Source organism: Puma concolor, chromosome B3, assembly GCF_028749965.1.
Source record: "Puma concolor isolate L17-30 chromosome B3, mPumCon1.1.hap2, whole genome shotgun sequence".
Taxonomy (NCBI): Eukaryota; Metazoa; Chordata; class Mammalia; order Carnivora; family Felidae; genus Puma; species Puma concolor.
The window spans coordinates 149,467,620-149,485,938 of record NC_141672.1 but is presented as its reverse complement, the minus strand read 5'-3'; the positions used below and the strand labels follow the sequence as shown (position 1 = coordinate 149,485,938).

Below are 18,319 nucleotides of genomic sequence, written 5' to 3'. Positions count from 1 at the left end.
ATGCCAGGAAGCAGGTTGATGAGTACAGGGGGGCAGGTGGGTGCATGCAAGGGAGTGAGTGAGTGCGTGCACTGGGGCAGGGGACAGGTGGGTGATTGCAGTGGGGCTCCTGAGTGCATGCAAGGGACGCGTGGGTGGGTGTATTGGGGCTGGTGGATATGTGCAGGAGCGGTTGTGTGCTTGTGGAGGGGTGTTTACAGAAGGCCAGGGGAGGCAGGTGGTTGCATGCAGGGGGAAGGTGGGTGCCTTCAGGGGGAATGAAGGCAGTTGTGTACCTGCAGGAGGACTGTTGGGTGAGTGCAATGGGGCAGGTGGGTGTGTGCAAGGGAGCAGGGGCATGTGGTGATTGCGGGGGTGCTTGCGGGTACATGCAGAGGGCAGGTGGATGGGTGTATTGGGACAGGCGGGTGTGTGCAGCAAGGTCGGAGGAAGGTGGGTGCGTGCAGGGGACCAGGTGGGTGTGTGCGGTGGCAGATGGGTATTTGCAGAGGAGCAGGTGGGTGTGAGCAGGGACAAGTGGGTCCGTGCAAGGGTGTAGGTGGGTGCCTGCAGAGGGAACGAAGGCAAGTGAATGCATGCAGGGGGACAGGTGGGTGAGCGAAAGGGGCAGGAGGGCAGATGGGTGCATACAGAGGGGCGGATGAGTGTGTGCAGGGGGACTGAAGGTGGGTGACTGCATCCAGGGCGGCAGGCGGGTGGATGCAGGAGTCCAGGTGGATGCGTGAAGGTAGGCAGGGGGGCAGGTGGGTGCATACATGGGGCCACAAAGGTGCATGCATTGGGGCAAGGGGGCAGGTGGGTGTGTGCCAGAGGGCCCTCAGGTGCATATATTGGGGCAGGTGGGTGCATGCAGGGAGGTCCACAGGTGCATGCAGGGGGTCAGGTGGGTGCGTGCTGGGAGGGTGCATGCAGGAGCATGTGGGTGTGTGCTCGGGGGTCCACAGGTGCTTGCAGGGAGGGTCGCATGCAGGGGGGCAGGGGGTGCATGTAAGGAGGCAGTGAGGCTGGTGGTGCGTGCAGGGGGGAGTGGAGGCCAGTGGGTGCGTGTAGAGGGGGCACTGAGATCAGGCCCATCATTGTCCTGGGGTCAGTCCCAGGAGAGGTCTCGCTGGCTCAGGGCAGTCCTTGCTGCTTGAGAGTGTGGTGTGGGTTCCAGCAGGGGATGCTTTGCCTGCGGGGTCTCTTGCTGGATTTCACAGCTGGCTGGGAAAAAAAAGAGTGAGTCAATTAGAGAGTACAGATCCAGATCAGAGTGAAGGCAGTGAAATCCTCTCTCTGTTCTTCTTGGCATCTCCACTGTTGACACTTTACCCATCACGATGCCCCTTTGGGGAGGCAGTGTGGCAGTTTGTGTGCCTGAATTGTGCAGGTGCAGGCCTGTGACTGAGCCTGTGTTGAGTCATCCCTGCAAACACCTGCAAGGATCCTCATCGAATGTGCTCGGTCTCTGTGAGCGACAGAGAAATCACAGCGACCGTCTCCATGTGGCCCACAGGGACCAATACACGATGTGGCACCTCTTCACAGGGGCACACGTGGCTTTCGTGGAGAAGGATGTGAATATGGCCAGACATGGGAAGACGCTGGTTTCTGTGGTCCTGGCATAAACAACATTACAGCAGACTAGGCATCTTGAAACAAGGCACATTTACTATCTCATTGTGTCCGTAGGCAGGAGTACAGGTGAGGCTTAGCTGGGTCCCCTGAGTGGAAGGTGTGGGCTTGGGCTGCAGTCCCATTGAGGCCCCCACGAGGCAGGACCTACCTCCTCACTCAGGCCTGTTGGCTGCTCAGTTCCTGTGTGAGTCAGACTTCCTCGACATGGCCGCAGGCCTCCTCAGGCCAACTGGGGGAATGTGTCTGCTGGAGACGCTGTGACGTTCTCATGGGACATAATCACATATGTGTATCACCTCTGTTGTGTTCCCATGGATATCAGGAGGCAGGGATCCAGCCACACCTTGAGGTCTGTCTGCCACAGTGCTCATAGCATAGGTTCTAATTTTCAGAAGAGAATAGGGAACACAGTAGAGATGGGTAGCTGACCACACAGATTCTACGGAATCTTGCTGTTGCCAAGCAGGGGCTCCAAAGCTGGACCTCAGTCCTCAGCAATCACCTCTCACCAGTGGAATGTGACTGGGTCCAGCAAGTGTCATTTCTGGTCTGGAGGGTCAAGAAGTATGTGTGACCCTCCCGTGGTCTCTGTCCCCACTGGCCAAGTGAATTGGAGAGCCAGCAGCACAGGGGTCTTGAGTGAATCCCTGCTTAGAGGAGAACCACCAGGCATACTGTGTCCTCCACGATGTCCTCCCTCTTGTTTAGCTGTGCAGATTTTAGGATTTATTTAAGACAGCAGCTGGTGTTAGCTTAAACGACATGCATGGCATCATACAGTCCCATTTAAAAACCTCTGCATGCGTGTGTGTGTGCATGTAGGTGACAATATGGATTGTCCCTTCTCATCATCAGGGGGCAGAACCACTAGCTGCCTCCTCCTATGCAACCAGGTACTCCGAGACTTACAGTTATACAATGATCAACATGTGTTTCTGGGAGTCTGCAAATTGGGAGAAGTTGCCTGGGTGGTTTGGGCCGTGGTCTCATCTGAAGGGCCAGAGGACTCTCTTCCCAGGTGGCTCCCTCCACGGCTGGTTCCTCTCCATATGAGGCTCTTCGCAGGCTTGCTTGGGCATCCGCAGGGCGTGGTGGCTGGCTTCCCCCAGAGACAGCCTGGCAGGATGATGTCTTTTATGATGTTGTGTGTGACCTGCACAGTCACATCTGCAAGGTCCTATTGTGACACGGGTCAGTGCTGCTCTGTGTGGGAGGGACGTGACAGAGCCTAAGGACCAGATGAAGGGGAGGCTGGTGCCCTTTTGTCCATCACTACCAACTGCCCACTATAAGTAGGAGAGCTCAAGAGAGGAAGCTCTTACACCCCCACACCCCAAATCCAAAGTGCACCCCAGCTCTGGTAGGCAGGTTCCCCCCCAGAGATGCCTATTGGGGTGATTATTCTGTCTCCACATACTAGTTTGGACGACCGGCCAGATCACTGTCCAGTTACTCCCCAGCCCCAGAGGTAACCGCCTCTCCTGGCCTCCAGAAGCAGGCAGAGGGCTGGGATCCCAGTGGGGGTGGGGAGACATTTGGCCAATGAGACTGCGCCCCTAGCACTGGGATCTGCAAGCTGGCCTGGCTCTTCTCTGTGCTCTGTAGGACATCCCCAGAGATCTGATTTCTGTCTGCTGTCTCTGGTCATGGTCTTTGGCAAAGGGGGTGACCTGGGATCATCCCAGACTTTGTTTCTTGCCAATAAGGAGGATCTAATGCCCTGAGACTCAGATCTGCAGTCTGTAAAATGGGCAGGATAACACCCACCTGTCTGAGCTGTCACGGTGATAACACGGGGGATGGGTCAGGAGGTCCAGGCTGAGCCTGGGCTCCTGGCAGGATGCTGCTGTCCATGGGAGGAGAATGTGATGGCCCATCTTAGTGGGCTGGGGGAAGAACTGAGAAAGCACAGGTTGACTTGTCACAACGCTAGTGGCATAGGTAGGCACTTATGATTCAAATTCTGACCCCGGAATTTTGTTTGGCACACAAGCCCGCTGTGAGCGTGGGTATGTTCACATCATCTTCACAACCACCCACCATGGGCGTGAACATACCCGGAGGGCTGTTAGCAAAGCTGATATCACAGAAGAGCTGCTCTGCACCACCGAGGCTGTCCCACCCCCCATGCAGCGTGTGGGGGTGGGGTGGGTCACCTTCATGTTGCGTACACGATGCTCCATGCCCAGCAGTCCAGTGTGGCAATGCCGAATCCTAAGACAGCCGGCCACAGCCAGTCCCTTTCCTTGCTCATGACGTAAGCGACACTGTCTAATCTTCGTCACTGGGTGGCCCGACTGGCCAGGGAACTCGTCCCTGGTGCCACGGCCGGCTGGTGGCATCCCCAGGTCCTTCAAGCCGTAGCCTGCATAGTTAGTGTGAGGCACCTCTATTTGGGAGATGGAGCCTTTGCATGGGGAGATACCACAAGGCTGGCTCTTCTAGAACTTTCAAGTTGCTATGCTGACAGATAAATCAGTGGTGATACCTCAGAAGGCTGATAAGATGCTCAGGTAGGTTTCACTTCAGTGAGGGTCTGTGACTTGGTGCCTGGAAGGGTGGGGGTGGGAAGGATCCTGCAGCCCCGCGCCAGCTGGGCCTCTGATGGTGGTACCTCCACTGGCAGGCTGGGGTTTGCATGACACACAGCCATCCAGCCAGGAACAGCAGCTTTGTTTCAGGGAAAACCCCACACAACCGACAAGGGGAGGAAATTGGGGAACAGAGGGCAGAGCCAGGCCCTTGAAATGACTCCATCCAGTGATTCCTAACTGCCTCCCAACCTCGTGTGCTTTTTGCCTTCGGAACATTTACAGAATCAATTTCGCCACTGCTCTCCGGGTGCATCTCTGTTCTCTGATGGCTCCTGGAACTCAGCCTCCGTGTTCTGACTTATTTTCATTAGGGGGCACTTCAGTGATTAGTAATGTTTATCCATGCGGTTTTATGATTTAAAAAGTAATATTGATCTGCTAGAAACTTCGAAATTTGAAACAAGCTTGGTCACCCCTGAAATGCATGCGAGCGTCAGGATCAGACCCGCAGATGTCCCTCCGCCACCTGCAGGTGGGGAGATCCAAGTGTCCTGCTTGGAGAAGGCTGCCCCAGAGCTTCAAAGGCGCCTCCAAGGGGCGGTGAGGTCAGACTTCACTGAGAATCAGGTAAACGAGGCTTCGGTTAGGACTGGATCCCTAATCCCTTCCTGGGATCCAGGAACATCAAGAGAGGGATCCAGGGAACATCAAGCAGAAGGATCCTCAGAATCTTAGCATCCAAACTGGGTGTCTTCCATTGAAGAGTCAATGGGTTCTTTCAGGAAGTTCTCATCATGAATAATAAAGCTGTTCGCCTGGATCAGAGTCTATCATTAAGAATATCTTACGGTTTGTTTCCCTCTCTCCTGTTTCCCCCTTTCCCATATGTTCATCTCTTTTGTTTCTTAAATTCCACATATGAGTGAAATCATATTTGTCTTTCTCTGACATTTCGCTTAGCATAATACATTCTAGCTCCATCCATGCCATTGCAAATGGCGAGATTTCATTGTTTTTGATGGCTGAGTAGTATTTCAATGTATATATACACCACATCTTCTTTATCCATTCATCAGCTGATGGACATTTGGGCTCTTTCCATAGTTTGGCTATTGTTGATAATACTGCAATAAACATCCAGGTGCGTGTACCCCTTCGAATCAGCATTTTTGTATCCTTTGGGTAAATGCCTAGTAGTATAATTGCTGGATCATGGGGTAGTTCTATTTTTAACTTTTTTTTAAATTTTTTTTTTTACATTTATTTATTTTTGAGACACAGAGAGAGACAGCACGAGCAGGGGAGGGGCAGAGAGAGAGGGAGACAGAACCTGAAGTAGGCTCCAGGCTCCGAGCTGTCAGCACAGAGCTCGATGTGGGGTTTGAACCCATGAACCGTGAGATCATGACCTGAGCCGAAGTCGGACGCCCAACCGACTGAGCCACCCAGGCACCCCTATTTTTAACTTTTTGAGGCACCTCCATACTGTTTTCCACAGTTTCTGACCAGTCTGCATTCCCACCAACAGTGCAAGAGAGTTCCCTTTTTCCACATCCTCACCAAAATCGGTTGTTTCCTGAGTTGTTAATTTTAGCCATTCTGATAGGTGTGAGGTGGTATCTCATCGTGACTTTGATTTATACTTCCCTGATGATGAGTAATGTTGAGCATCTTTTCATGTCTGTTAGCCATCTGGATGTCTTCTTGGGGAAAAAAATATATATTAATGTCTTCTGCCCATTTCCTCACTGAATTATTTGTTTTCTGGGTGTGGAATTTTATAAGATCTTTCTATATTTTGGATACTAATCCTTTATCCGATATATCACTTGCAAATATCTTCTCCCATTCTGAAGGTTGCTTTTCAGTTTTGTTGTTTGTTTTCTTTGCTGTGCAGAAGATTTTATCTTGATGAAGTCCCAATAGTTCATGTTTACTTTTGTTTCTCTTGCCTCTGGTGTCATGACTAGTAAGAATTTTCTCTGGCTGAGGTCAAAGAGGTCGTTGCCTGTTTTCCCTTCTAGGACTTTGATGATTTCTTGTCTCACATTTAGGTCTTTCATCTATTTTGAATTTATTTTTGTATATGTTATAATAAAGTGGTCAAGTTTTATTCTTCTGCATGTTTCTGTCCTGTTGTACTTTGTTATGGTGGACCCAACAAACTAATACAGTATCACTAAATCTGGAAAATTGTCAATCAATTCGAAGCATTACCTTAAAATATTCATTTTTCTTTTTCTCTTTCTTCTCTTTCTGGTGTTTCCATTCAGCATATATTACACCTTTCAAAACTGTCCCATGGTTCTTGGGACTATTCCCTTCTGCTGTTTTAATTCTTTTGTCTTTTGCATTTAAGTTTTGAAACTTTCTATTAACTATTCTTCTGACTCATGATTCTCTCCTTAGCTTAGTTCAGCCTACTGGTTAGCCCATCAAAGGCATACTTCGCCTCTCTTACAATGTTTCCTTCCTCCTGGTAGGTGAACAGTTAGGTTATTGATTTGAGGTCTTTCTCATTATTTTAAGGTAGAGGTTTACAGCTATAAATTTTTCTCTAAGTACTGCCTTCACTCCATCCCACAAGTTCTGATATTTTGTATTTTCATTATAATTAATCTCTATCACCAGGAAGATTCTGAAGTAGCAAGAGAGCACAACCCACCTTCCTATGTTAAGTTCTCCCACAGACAGATTTTAGCTCTATCATTCAGCCAGAAGTGAAATCACCATTTAATTCCACTGAGTAAAGAACTTCCTGGAGGAGGGGAAAGCACAAAGCTCTTTCAAAGAGTCATGTTATGTTAGGGGCACACCAAAAATGATTAAGTGCTTTCTGCACAGGATGGGGCAAAATAAATGGAGGAGAAAAATGATACAGTATACAAGTTTGACATATTGTGATATCCAGTTCAGTACTTACCAAAGGACTAAACTTCAACAGACTGCTTCAACAGACGACTCAGCATCTAAGTGCACACAGCCTGACCGTCTTTCACTATTATGAACATCTCCATAGCACAAGCAAAGCATCCCTTAAGACCATAGACTCCCAGTACATGTGTCAGTGTTACAGTCTTCTAGGAAGAGGTTTGCTGAATTCTTTGATTTGAATGACTTACTATCAGAGCAAATCAAAGCTAGCAAATACTGGAATTTCCTGTGCATGGGAAAGCTAAGCAATATCATCAAGAGGTTAGCGTCAGGCTACAGACATAACTGACTGAAAGCCAACCTGTGCAAGACTTTGGAGGATACAAACGTGTTCTTCCATTGAGTATAAAGTGCTATCTTCTACAATACTGTATGAATACATAGAATTAATAGGATTTTGAAGAATGACTGCCAAGTGAATGGTCACTATACATAAATATTTATCACATATATATGTGTTAATTGAAGTACAAAATAACCAATACTAGACCCTGTTCTGACTATGGGGATAGTACCATTTATTATCCCCCTTCTAAAGGCAATATCTAGTTGAAGCTAATGAATAAAGTGCTACTGGAAAATACTGTTGCTGCCCAGGGTCAAAGTCATTCTTCCTTTATGACTGGGTATCTCTATCTAATAACATTGGTTTTAATTGTTGAAAACAACAATAAAAGTCTGGAGGGAAAAGCAACATTGTTTTTTATTTAGCATAAGCATAGGATTGTATTTATAAAATTTCCCCATATATCATCTCACTTATGACTTAGATATTTTTTTTTAGGTTTATTTTTATTTTTGAGACAGAGAGAGACAGAGCATGAACGGGGGAGGGGCAGAGAGAGAGGGAGACACAGAATCAGAAGCAGGCTCCAGGCTCCAAGCCATCAGCCCAGAGCCCGACGCGGGGTCGAACTCACGGACTGCGAGATCGTAACCTGAGCTGAAGTCGGACGCTCAACCGACTGAGCCACCCAGGCGCCCCTGACTTAGATATTTACAGATATATCTTCCAAGAAAATTTTAACTTATCAAGGCAAATATCTCACATCCAAGAGAGAGCTGTTGTTAAATTAACAGTAAATCAAGGCAAGGAGGTCTGGAAAGTGTTAATGGGAAGATGAGTCATCTACTTATGATAATGATTTCCATAGTGTTTTAGCATCACCTTCCTCAGTCACTTCCTAGCTCACTGTACTATACTATCTTGTTTTCTTCTCATCACTTACCATCATCTCAAATTGTATTTCCTATCTTTCTCCATGTCTCTTTTCTGTTTTCCTCTGCTAGCACGCAGGCTCCATGAGTATAAAGCTCTTGCTTATTTTGTTCACCATCCTGCCTCAATAACCTAGGACAGCAATGGTCACATAGATGGTGTTTTCCAGAATGAGCCTCAGAACTTGGAGTCGTGAATATGGCTTTTGGACTGCCCTCTCCCTGTTTTGAAGATGGTAAATCAACACAGCAGAGAACTAACTAGAAAAATCCAAACATATTCACCGTCTTCAATCTCCCTGTGCAATATGCACAGCCAACTCAAAACAGAAAGCCTACTTTCTATAGCTTCAGATTAAGAATCAGCATATTATGTAGTACGCACTAGATTGAGGTCAAAAAGTTAATTTACCTCTTGGCTCTGGCACCTTCTTCCTATGTAAATTTGGAAAAATCAGTTACAGCTTCTGTGCCTCAGTTCCCTAGGGTATCAACACCTGTGTGAAAGGGCTAATATACCACCTTGCACAAAGTAGGCATCTTTTTTCAATGTTTTTTAACTCGGTTGTTTCTACCTGGTAGGTTTATCAAAACTACTGACAGTATTTAGACAGTATAAAAACACAAAATGCTTGCAATTTACAAGCTTAAATAGAAACAACTTTTCTTTTGATCTTTGAGTTTTCACTGCAATCCATCTGGTCTCTGTGCCACCAACTCAAACGACAGACAACTCATTATTCATAAGGGAGCACATTCAGTTGGGCTGCACGTTGTCCAATTTCTACATCAAGTGATTCCACCATAACTGTTCCGTGTTCCCTAAAGTGTGAACCTCAGTTACCTGCCCAGGATCTACCTGAACTTTCTTATTGAGGAAGAAGATGTCTGATCCTACCCTGAAATTAGAGTTCCAATGCACTAACCAGTGAGGCGGGTTTTACAGTTTTCATGGTAAGAGAAGAAAGGTTTGTGGTACACCCAACACAGAACTTCATTAATATCACCTTCAGACTGTTGTTTTTCTGAAATTCATCTCCTTCCTTCATCTCCTGTCCTCTTCTTCCATTTCCCCCTTCTCCCACATTGCTTCCAAAACCACTCTCAGGCCTGGACACTTTCACCTCCAGCGTTTGGTTTCTGTGACCTCTCAGCCTAACAGAAGTCTGATGACAAGCCGACAGCCCTGGAGGGAGAAATTCAGGGACCATTTACTGTTCTTCACCATATCAGCTGAGAGACCCCTTCCACGCTGAAGTAGCTTCTCTATTTCCTCCAATAAAAATAGGGCAGGAGGAAGAAGGTTACAGTGTGCATTTTGCTAGTAAATAGCACATTCTTCCAAACATCGCACAAGCATCAGATCATTGAATCTCATTGGCATGAGCCAGGGAGACCCCAACAGGCCCTGACAGAACTCTCTCAGAAAGACCACTTGACAGAAGCAATGTCTGAGCACAGAAATGAAGCACTTGTAATTTCAGTCTGCAAAGTCTCACTGATTTTAGGAGACCTCCAAGTTTTTACTAAGGAAGGTAGATCGTGGGGGTGCCTGGCTGGCTCAGTCCATAGAGCATGTGACTCTTGATCTCTGGGTTGTGAGTTCAACCCCACCTTGAGCATAAGCGTAATCAAAACAAACAAACCAAAAAGGTGGATTGCAAAATATCAGATCCATCCAGGTAAACTTCCTGAAACAAAGGCAGGTGGTTCTGATGGAAATGATGTCTTCACTTATGGCAACTTTACCCCCAACTCTCTCTCACAAGTCCTTCTGCCCAAAATTTTGTAAAATCACCTTTTCACAGTAACCTTGGCTACTGCAGTCATTTGTGTGTGTGTGGTTTTTTTTAATGTGCAAATACACAGTGAACACTTGAAAGTAAATCTTAAGACATCAGGATGCAGGTTATTAGGACTTGGATTTGGATTCTTATTTAATGGTTTCCTAAGTAAGGGATATTGATTTTTTAAGGAGTTTTCAGGGAAAAGCAGAGTGCAAAAACCATAAGATGAGGATGTTGTGCCATAAAATAAATAACAGACACACTGACCCTAAACCAGTGAATTAATTTCTATTTAACCACAAAACAAAATTTTCTATTAATATTATAATTGTCAGGTATTTTCAATAACCTTGTCAGTTTTTCAGTCATAGCTGAAATCATTTTTTAAAAAATTATTTCATTTTGGTATAAGGTCTCAAAAATAAGATGGGAAAATATTAACCTAAGAGCCAGCAGTGTGGTTCAGCCACTAGTTTCTTCTTTGGTGACAAAAAGAATCAGACAAGACACCCTTGATGGGCCACTCTAAACATTTATACTGCAAAGACATTTGGGAAACAGCCCAGACTCTGTCCAGCATATCTGCCTCCCTTCTGCTTCAGGGACCTTGGATGATCTAGGGCCCATGACCAAGGCCTGGACACCTTCACTAATAACCACTGATTAGGAAATCTGGGAAATTCTGATGATTTCTTTTCTAAGATTTTATCATGTGGATCTAATCCAAGTTTATTCCATAAGTCTAAAGACAATGAAATACTCTCTGGAGCAGGAAGACTAAAAACCCAAAGAAAACACTTTTGACTCAAAATGTATATTGGTATAATAATTGATCAGTTCTTTGAACCCTGTCTAATCTTCTCAACATAGAAGAAATAGCTTCAATATATAAATAGGGTCTAAAATGTTAATTTAATTCCTTAATATTCATGATATATCAAGCATTTTTAGATTGAGACAGTTTAATATACAGTATTACTAAATGAGTAAGAATATTATTATACAAAATCTTTAATTTTAGTATGAACACCTTTAGCACTTTAGGAAAAACACACATACATACACATGCACATCTTTTTGGAGGGTATGAGATAAGGATTTTCCTAAATAACTAACCAATAATAGAGAATTAGAAACCGCATAATTTACTCATATTTAGGAAACATCCAGTTAACAAAACATCCAGTCTATGACCTGGCAAAGAGAATAATCCTATGTCAAAGGAAAGACATATTAGTATTATGTTTTAATGCTCTTTAAAAATCTACATAATTTAAAAAAAATTTTTTTAATGTTTATTTATTTTTTTGAGACGGAGAGAGACAGAGCATGAACAGGGGAGGGTCAGAGAGAGAGAGGGAGACACAGAATCCAAAACAGGCTCCAGGCTCCGAGCTGTCAGCACAGAGCCCGACGCAGGGCTCGAACTCACGGACCGTGAGATCATGACCTGAGCCGAAGTCGGACACGCAACTGACTGAGCCACCCAGGCGCCCCTAAAAATCTACATATTTAGATCAAGCAAAAAAATGTTACTGGGATGGAAACTGTTTTTAAGACACTTTAATAATAATATTAAAGCATTAAATTACTACAAGAGGAGATATATTTTGCAGTTTCACAAGAAAAATATTTTATGATCTGATTTATACAGAAAGAAAGAATTTGTCTTAAAATGGAGTCTTTTATTTACCTCTTCACACTGCTCATCAAAACATTGAACTCATATGTTCAACATGACGTAAGAACAAATGTTTTCTGAAAAGTTTCATTAAAAATCTCATTTTAATTGCTACTTTCATAAATGGCAACCACTCATTTCTTAAAATATTCAGTGTGAAGAACACTTTATCTTGGGTACACATTTACAAGAGAACAGTAGCTTTAAAATAAAATATACATGTGGGTATCTGGATGGTTCAGTTAGTTAAGTGTGGTACTTGGCTCAGGTCATGATCTCATGGTTTGTGAGTCCAAGTCCCATCTTGGGCTCTGTGCTGACAGCTCAGAACCCGGAGCCTGCTTCGGATTCTGTGTCTCCCTCTCTCTCTCCCTCCTTAGCTTGTGCTCTGACTTTCTATCTCTCAAAAATAAATAAAAACATTTTTTTTAAAGTGGTAAGATGGTAATTTTATGTTATGTGTATTTTTAACACAACAACACAAAAGAAAAATTAACTTAGTAGTATTATCACAACTACAGTTATAATTTACTGTGTAACTGTGGTCAAACAAATGTTTGCATATACTTTGCATGAAAAATAAAATCTTTTTACCAAGCCAGGTGTAAGGCATTCTGGGAAAATACCTATGACAGCTTTAAAAAGTAAAAGCAAATAAAAATCAACAGTATTCAAAGGGGAGAAAAAAGAATGAGAGTATGATCAATGAAAATATAAACAGGAAATTAAGAGGAAAAAATGAACAAAACCAAAAGTTGGTTTTTGAAAGATCAATAAAAATGATAAGACTCCAGCCAAGCTAAATAAGAAAAAAAAATGAGAAGACAAAAATTACTAATATGAATAAAACAAGAGACAACACACACAGATCACACAGACATTAAACAGATAATAAAGGAATACTTTAAATAATTCTACGCTCACAAATTTGATAAACAAGAAGAGTTTTAAAATATAAGATTAATCTATATGCTGCCTACAAAACAACTCATTTCAGACTGACAGTGAGAGAAAGAGAGGGGTTGAGAAACACAGCATCGAGTTTGCACAGGAGGAAAATCTCTCTGGACCATGGACCGGGGAGCAAGAGACACTGAATGTCACAGGGTTTTTTTTTGCAGTGTTTGGAGCTCGAACTCTCAGGTTTTGGAAGCGCGCAACTTTCTCTGGAGCAGAGCCATGGCGTGGCTCCTGGGGAGGAGGAAGCTGGCCTCTGACTGTACAACATGGTGTAGAGATTTCTGGTGTGCACTGGGAGAGAACAGTCCCCTTCCTGGACACTTTTTGAAGAGGGTATATTGCCTCCCCAAGGACAAAAGACCCTGCAGGCACCAGCCCAATGCCTTTCATCAACAGGGGACAGAGGTACCCCCCGAGGGAATATAACCTTTGCTGCTCTTAGAGGCGCTACACCACAGATTCTGTGCACTGTGCAGCAATGAGACTATTTCAGGGACAAAGGACTTCAGACACAGCGTCAAGAGGCTCTACTCTGGAGAAGGGAAGCAGATCTGCACTGAGCCAGGTCCTTAAAGATTTCAAGTTTAGAATCTCCCTCCCACATCAAAGAAAAAACACGAAGAGTTGTGGTGTGGGACAAGCTGACTGCCCTCGCTGTTCTGTGAGGGCTGCCTGAACAGTGAAGTTGTCAGATCCCCTGCCCAGGGACAAGAGACTGGGGAGGTGCCATATTCCCCCCAACACCAACACAGTGGGACTTCAGAGAGCAACATGGCAGCCCCCAGTGAAGGCGGGACCCACTCACACCAAACCCAACCCCCCATCCCTGGCAACTGCTTATTTACTGGGGCAAGACTGGCTCTGGGTCTCCAGAACAGCACGGCCAGCACCTCCCCATGCACCAAATGCGCTGAAAATCCAGGGCTTCAAAGTGTCACCTGCAGTTCTGCTGGAAATAGGACCAGTCTTACGGTTTTTTTCATTTTCTTCTTCTTTTTTTCTTTTGGAATCTGGCACAGTGTCTTGTCTTTTTTTTTTTTTTTTCCTTTCCTCTCTCTCTCTTTTTTTTTTTGGATTAGGCCTTTTTAAAAAGTCATTTCTTTTTCCTTCTTTTCTCTTTTGAATCAGTCTTACAGTTTTTTGATTCTCTTTGGGTTTTGTTGTTGCTGTTCCCTTTTCTTTCCACTTTTTTGGGGATCAGCCTTCCCCCCGCCCCCCACCACTGTGTTTTCCAGGCTTACTTCAACAAACAAATCAAAGCACACCTAGTTGAAAGGTCCAAACACTCCCCACGGCAAGCAAGGAGGAGTCTGCAGAGAATTGACCAGTGGGGAAGGACAGCCAGAATGCAACAGCAGAGTGCACACAGCATACAACAGAAACACTTCCTGAAATGCCAGACCCTGGACAGTGTATGACACCTTTTTAATATAGCAGTACTCCTGGGGGCAGGAAACATAACATGCTTTTAAAACATGCAAAAGGCAGAAAGTTAGCCAGAATGACAAGACAGAGGAATTCTCCCCAAAAGAAAGGTCAAGAAGAAATCACAGCCTGAGATTTGCTCAAAACAGATATAAGCCATATATCTGAACAAGGCTTTAGAACAACAGTCATAAGACTACTAGCTGTGCTTCAACAAAAAGCATAGAAGACACCAGGGAAACCTTTCCTGCAGAGATCAAAGACTTAAAAACTAGTCAGGCTGAAATAAAAAATGTTATAACTGAGATGCGAAACCAACTGGATACAATCACAGTGAGGATTGAAGAAGCACAGGAGAGAGTAGGTGATATAGAAGATAAAATTATGGAAAATAATGAAGCTGAAAAAAAAAAGAGGGCAAGGTAGTTAGTAGATCATGAGGGGAAACTTAGAGAACTTAGTGATTCCATGAAATGAAACACTATCCATACCATAGGAGTCTCAGAAGAAGAGAGGGAATAAGAGCAGAAGGTTTATTTGAACAAATTATAGCTGAGAACGTCCCTGATCTGGGGAAGGAAACAGGCATTCAAGTCCAAGAGGCACAGAGAACTCCCCTCAAAATCAACAAGAACAGGTCCACATCATGACGTATCATACAGAAACTTGCAAAATACAAAGATAAAGACAGAACTCTGAAGGGTGCCTGGGTGGCTCAATCAGTTAAGCATCCAACTTCGGCTCAGGTCATGATCTCACAGTTCATAAGTTTGAGCCCTGTGTCAGGCTCTGTTCTGACAGCTCAGAGCCTGGAGCCTGCTTCACATTCTGTGTCTCCATCTCCCTTTGCGTCTCTCTCTCTCTCTCTCAAAAATAAATAAACATTAAAAATTTTTAAATAAAAAAAGTTTTAAAAAGAGACAGAACTCTGAAAGCAGCTAGGGACAAAAGGTCCCTATTAAGTGTAGACACATAAGGTTTGTAGCAGACCTGTCCACTGAAACTTGGCAGGCCAGAAGAAAGTGGCAGGAAATACTCAATGTGATGAATAGGGAAAATATGCAGCCAAGAATCCTTTATTACAGCAAGGCTGTTGTTCAGAATAGAAGGACAGAAAAAGAGTTTCCCAAACAAAATCTAAAGGAGTTCGTGACCACTCAACCAGCCCTGCAAGAAATTTTAAAGGGGACTCTCTGATCTGAGGGGAAAAAAAAAAAAGGAAGACCAAAGCAACAAGACTACAAAGGACCAGAGGACATCACCAGAAACACCAAATCTTCAGGTCATACAATGGCACTCAATTCCTACCTTTCAATAATCACCCTGAATGTAAGTGGACTAAATGCTCCAATCAAAAGACATAGGATATCAGAATGGATTTAAAAAAAAAAAAAAACCCTAGATCCACCCATATACTTCCTACAAGACGCATTTTATACCTAAAGACACCTGCAGATTGAACGTGAGGGAATGGAAAATCATCTGTCATGCTAATGGACATCAAAAGAAAGCTGGAATAGTCATATTTATATCAGACAAACTAGATTTTAAAACAAAGACTGTAAAGTCTGAAGGGGAGGGCAGGCAGAGTTAGCAGCCCCCGAGGCTCTCCCACTGCTCATCCCTTTCTTCTCTTCTCCCCCAGCCTCTTTCTCTCTGTCCCATAACTTTTCTCCTGAAAACCCCTTATTTAGCCAAAGGAAAGAGGTAAGGGGAACGCTCTCCCCTCCCCCCTCCAAACTCCCCCCCAATTTTTCCAATCCAGAGAAAGCAAGGGAGTGAGCGGGCACCCAGCTGACCACGAACCTACTGTGCTGCAAGGTGGACCCCGTCTTCAGGGCCATGCCGGACGCCAACCTGCTCTACGGTGACCGCGCTTTACAGAACTTGCTCACCATCGAGGAGCACTATCTTCCTAGTGCTCCTACTTCAAATGTGTGCAGAAGGACATTCAGCCCTACATGTGCAGGATGGTGCCACCTGGATGCTGGAGGTCTGTGAGGAACAGAAGTGTGAAGAAGAGGTCTTACCTTTGGCCATGAATTACCTGGACCGCTTCTTGGCTGGGGTCCCAACTCCTGGGTGCTATCTGCATGTTCCTGGCCTCCAAGCTCAGAGACCACCCCTCTGACAGCAGAGAAGTTGTGCATTTACACCAACAACTCCATCAAACCTCAGGAGCTGCTGGAGTGGGAGCTGGTGGTGTTGGGGAAGTTGAAGTGGAACCTGGCGGCTGTCACTCCTCACGACCTCATCTAGCACATCCTTCGCAAGCTGCCCCAGCCCAGCGAGAAGTTGTCTCTGATCCACAAGCATGCGCAGACTTTCACTGCTCTGTGTGCTACCAACTTTAAGCTCGCCATGTACCTGCCATCGATGATTGCAACTGGAAGTGTTGGAGTCGCCATCTATGGGCTCCAGCAGGATGAGGACGTGAGCTCACTCACCGGTAATGCCCTGGTAGATCTGCTGGTCAAGATCACCAACACAGATGTGGACTGCCTCAAAGCCTTCCAGGAGCAGATTGAGGTGGTGCTGCTCAACGGCCTGCAGTATTTCTGTCAGGACCAGGGGGATGGGTCCAAGCCAGAGGATGAACCGGACCAGGCCAGCACCCCTACAGATGTGCGGGATATTGACCTGTGAGGATGTAGTCTGGCCGCATGGGAGGGACGTGTTCACACCTGCTCTCTCCTTTTCTCTGGTTGTGTTTTGTTCTTTGTGTTTTAGGATGAAACTTAAAAAAAAAAATCTGCCCCCACCTAGATCATATTGAAAGATCTTTTAGAAGAGAGAGAAAAACGTCCTATATAAATGGAATAACTAAAAGCATTTGGTGTCTATTTGAAGTGCAACAGAAGGTAATCCCTTCTCTATGCAAACAGTTATTGTTTGAGTATGTTAAAATAGTAAAATGCTTACAGGAGACCCTACAGACTAAAGAAAATGTACGCTGCAAATATGGGAACAAATTAGAGGAGGCTTTTTTTTTCATGTTATGACCAGCATGTACACACCCCTTTTAGGATAATTTCAAGGAACTGCATATGCCATTTATGGCATCGTTAGATTGCGAAGCAATGAACTCAAGAAAGAATTAGAAATAAGGGACGTGAAGGGGGAGGGAGGACGAAACAATCTGTCAACGCGGTTGAACCATTTTGGATGTGGAAGCACCTTTGCTCTCGACTACCTGTTTGTTACTAAGTCAGGAGCGTAGCTGAATCTCTAGTTGCGAACTCTTGCTGTCTATGGTAGCTGCTACCTAAAAGAGAGATTTTATTTTGTCGGCTGGACACAGGTGATTGGGTCCTGGGTTTCACGTGTCTTTTTGACATCATGCTTCTTCTTCCAAACATGGTTCATGGCAGACACCACCATATTTTTATCAAAAGGGGCAATTTCGCTTTGGGCCATAACCAAAACTCCTATAAATGGAGGCAGATGGAGACCAAGGGTGGGATCTGGAATGGAATCTTTTCTCTTAATGTATTGAAGAGGGTGATGTGATCTTGGCATCCTTTATTTTTTTTTAAAAAAACTGATTTTTGGTGCTGATTGGCATGTCTTGTCTATAGCTTAGTGTTGTTATAAACCATTCCATTCAAAAAGCACTTTAAAAAATTGTTCCCATGCATACCCCTGGCTCTCTGGAGGGCTCCAGGTCCTTCCGCAGGTGCCCCAGATCGAGCAGTCATGGTGTTTCCTGTTCCCAGTGAACCCCTCTGGTTAGGGCTGCCGGTGGAGTGCCTGAGGAGCCCAGTGCAGTAGGTGAGGGAGGCCTAGTGGTCCCCTCTGGGGCAGGTGCCACGTCGGTGCCAGGCGCTGGCTTGGAGGCGCGGACGCGGTGCACGGGGAGGTGTGAGCCATCACGACCCAGAACTAGCCAGGGGGGTGGTGGCCACCCAGGGCTGTCGTTTCCCCCTGTGTGCATGCTTTGGTTCTCTCGCTTTTGTTGTTGTTGTTATTTTCTTGTTTGAAAAAAAAAAAAAAAAGGAATGCAGGAGAAGCCAAGATGGCAGAACGGCATGGAAGCTTTTTGTGTGTCTCACGTCCATGAAATACAGCCAGACCAACACTAAGCCATCCTACACACCTAGAAAACCGATTGGAAGATTAACACAACAATCTGCACAACCTGAACCACAGAATTCAGCAGGTAC

General features: G+C 45.1%; 1 pseudogene; it reads left to right on the top strand.

Annotated features, from left to right (window-relative positions):
* The first annotated feature begins 257 nt into the window (after positions 1–257).
* LOC112855100 (G1/S-specific cyclin-D2 pseudogene) lies at positions 258–16,988 on the top strand (annotated as a pseudogene).
* Positions 16,989–18,319: the final 1,331 nt, after the last annotated feature.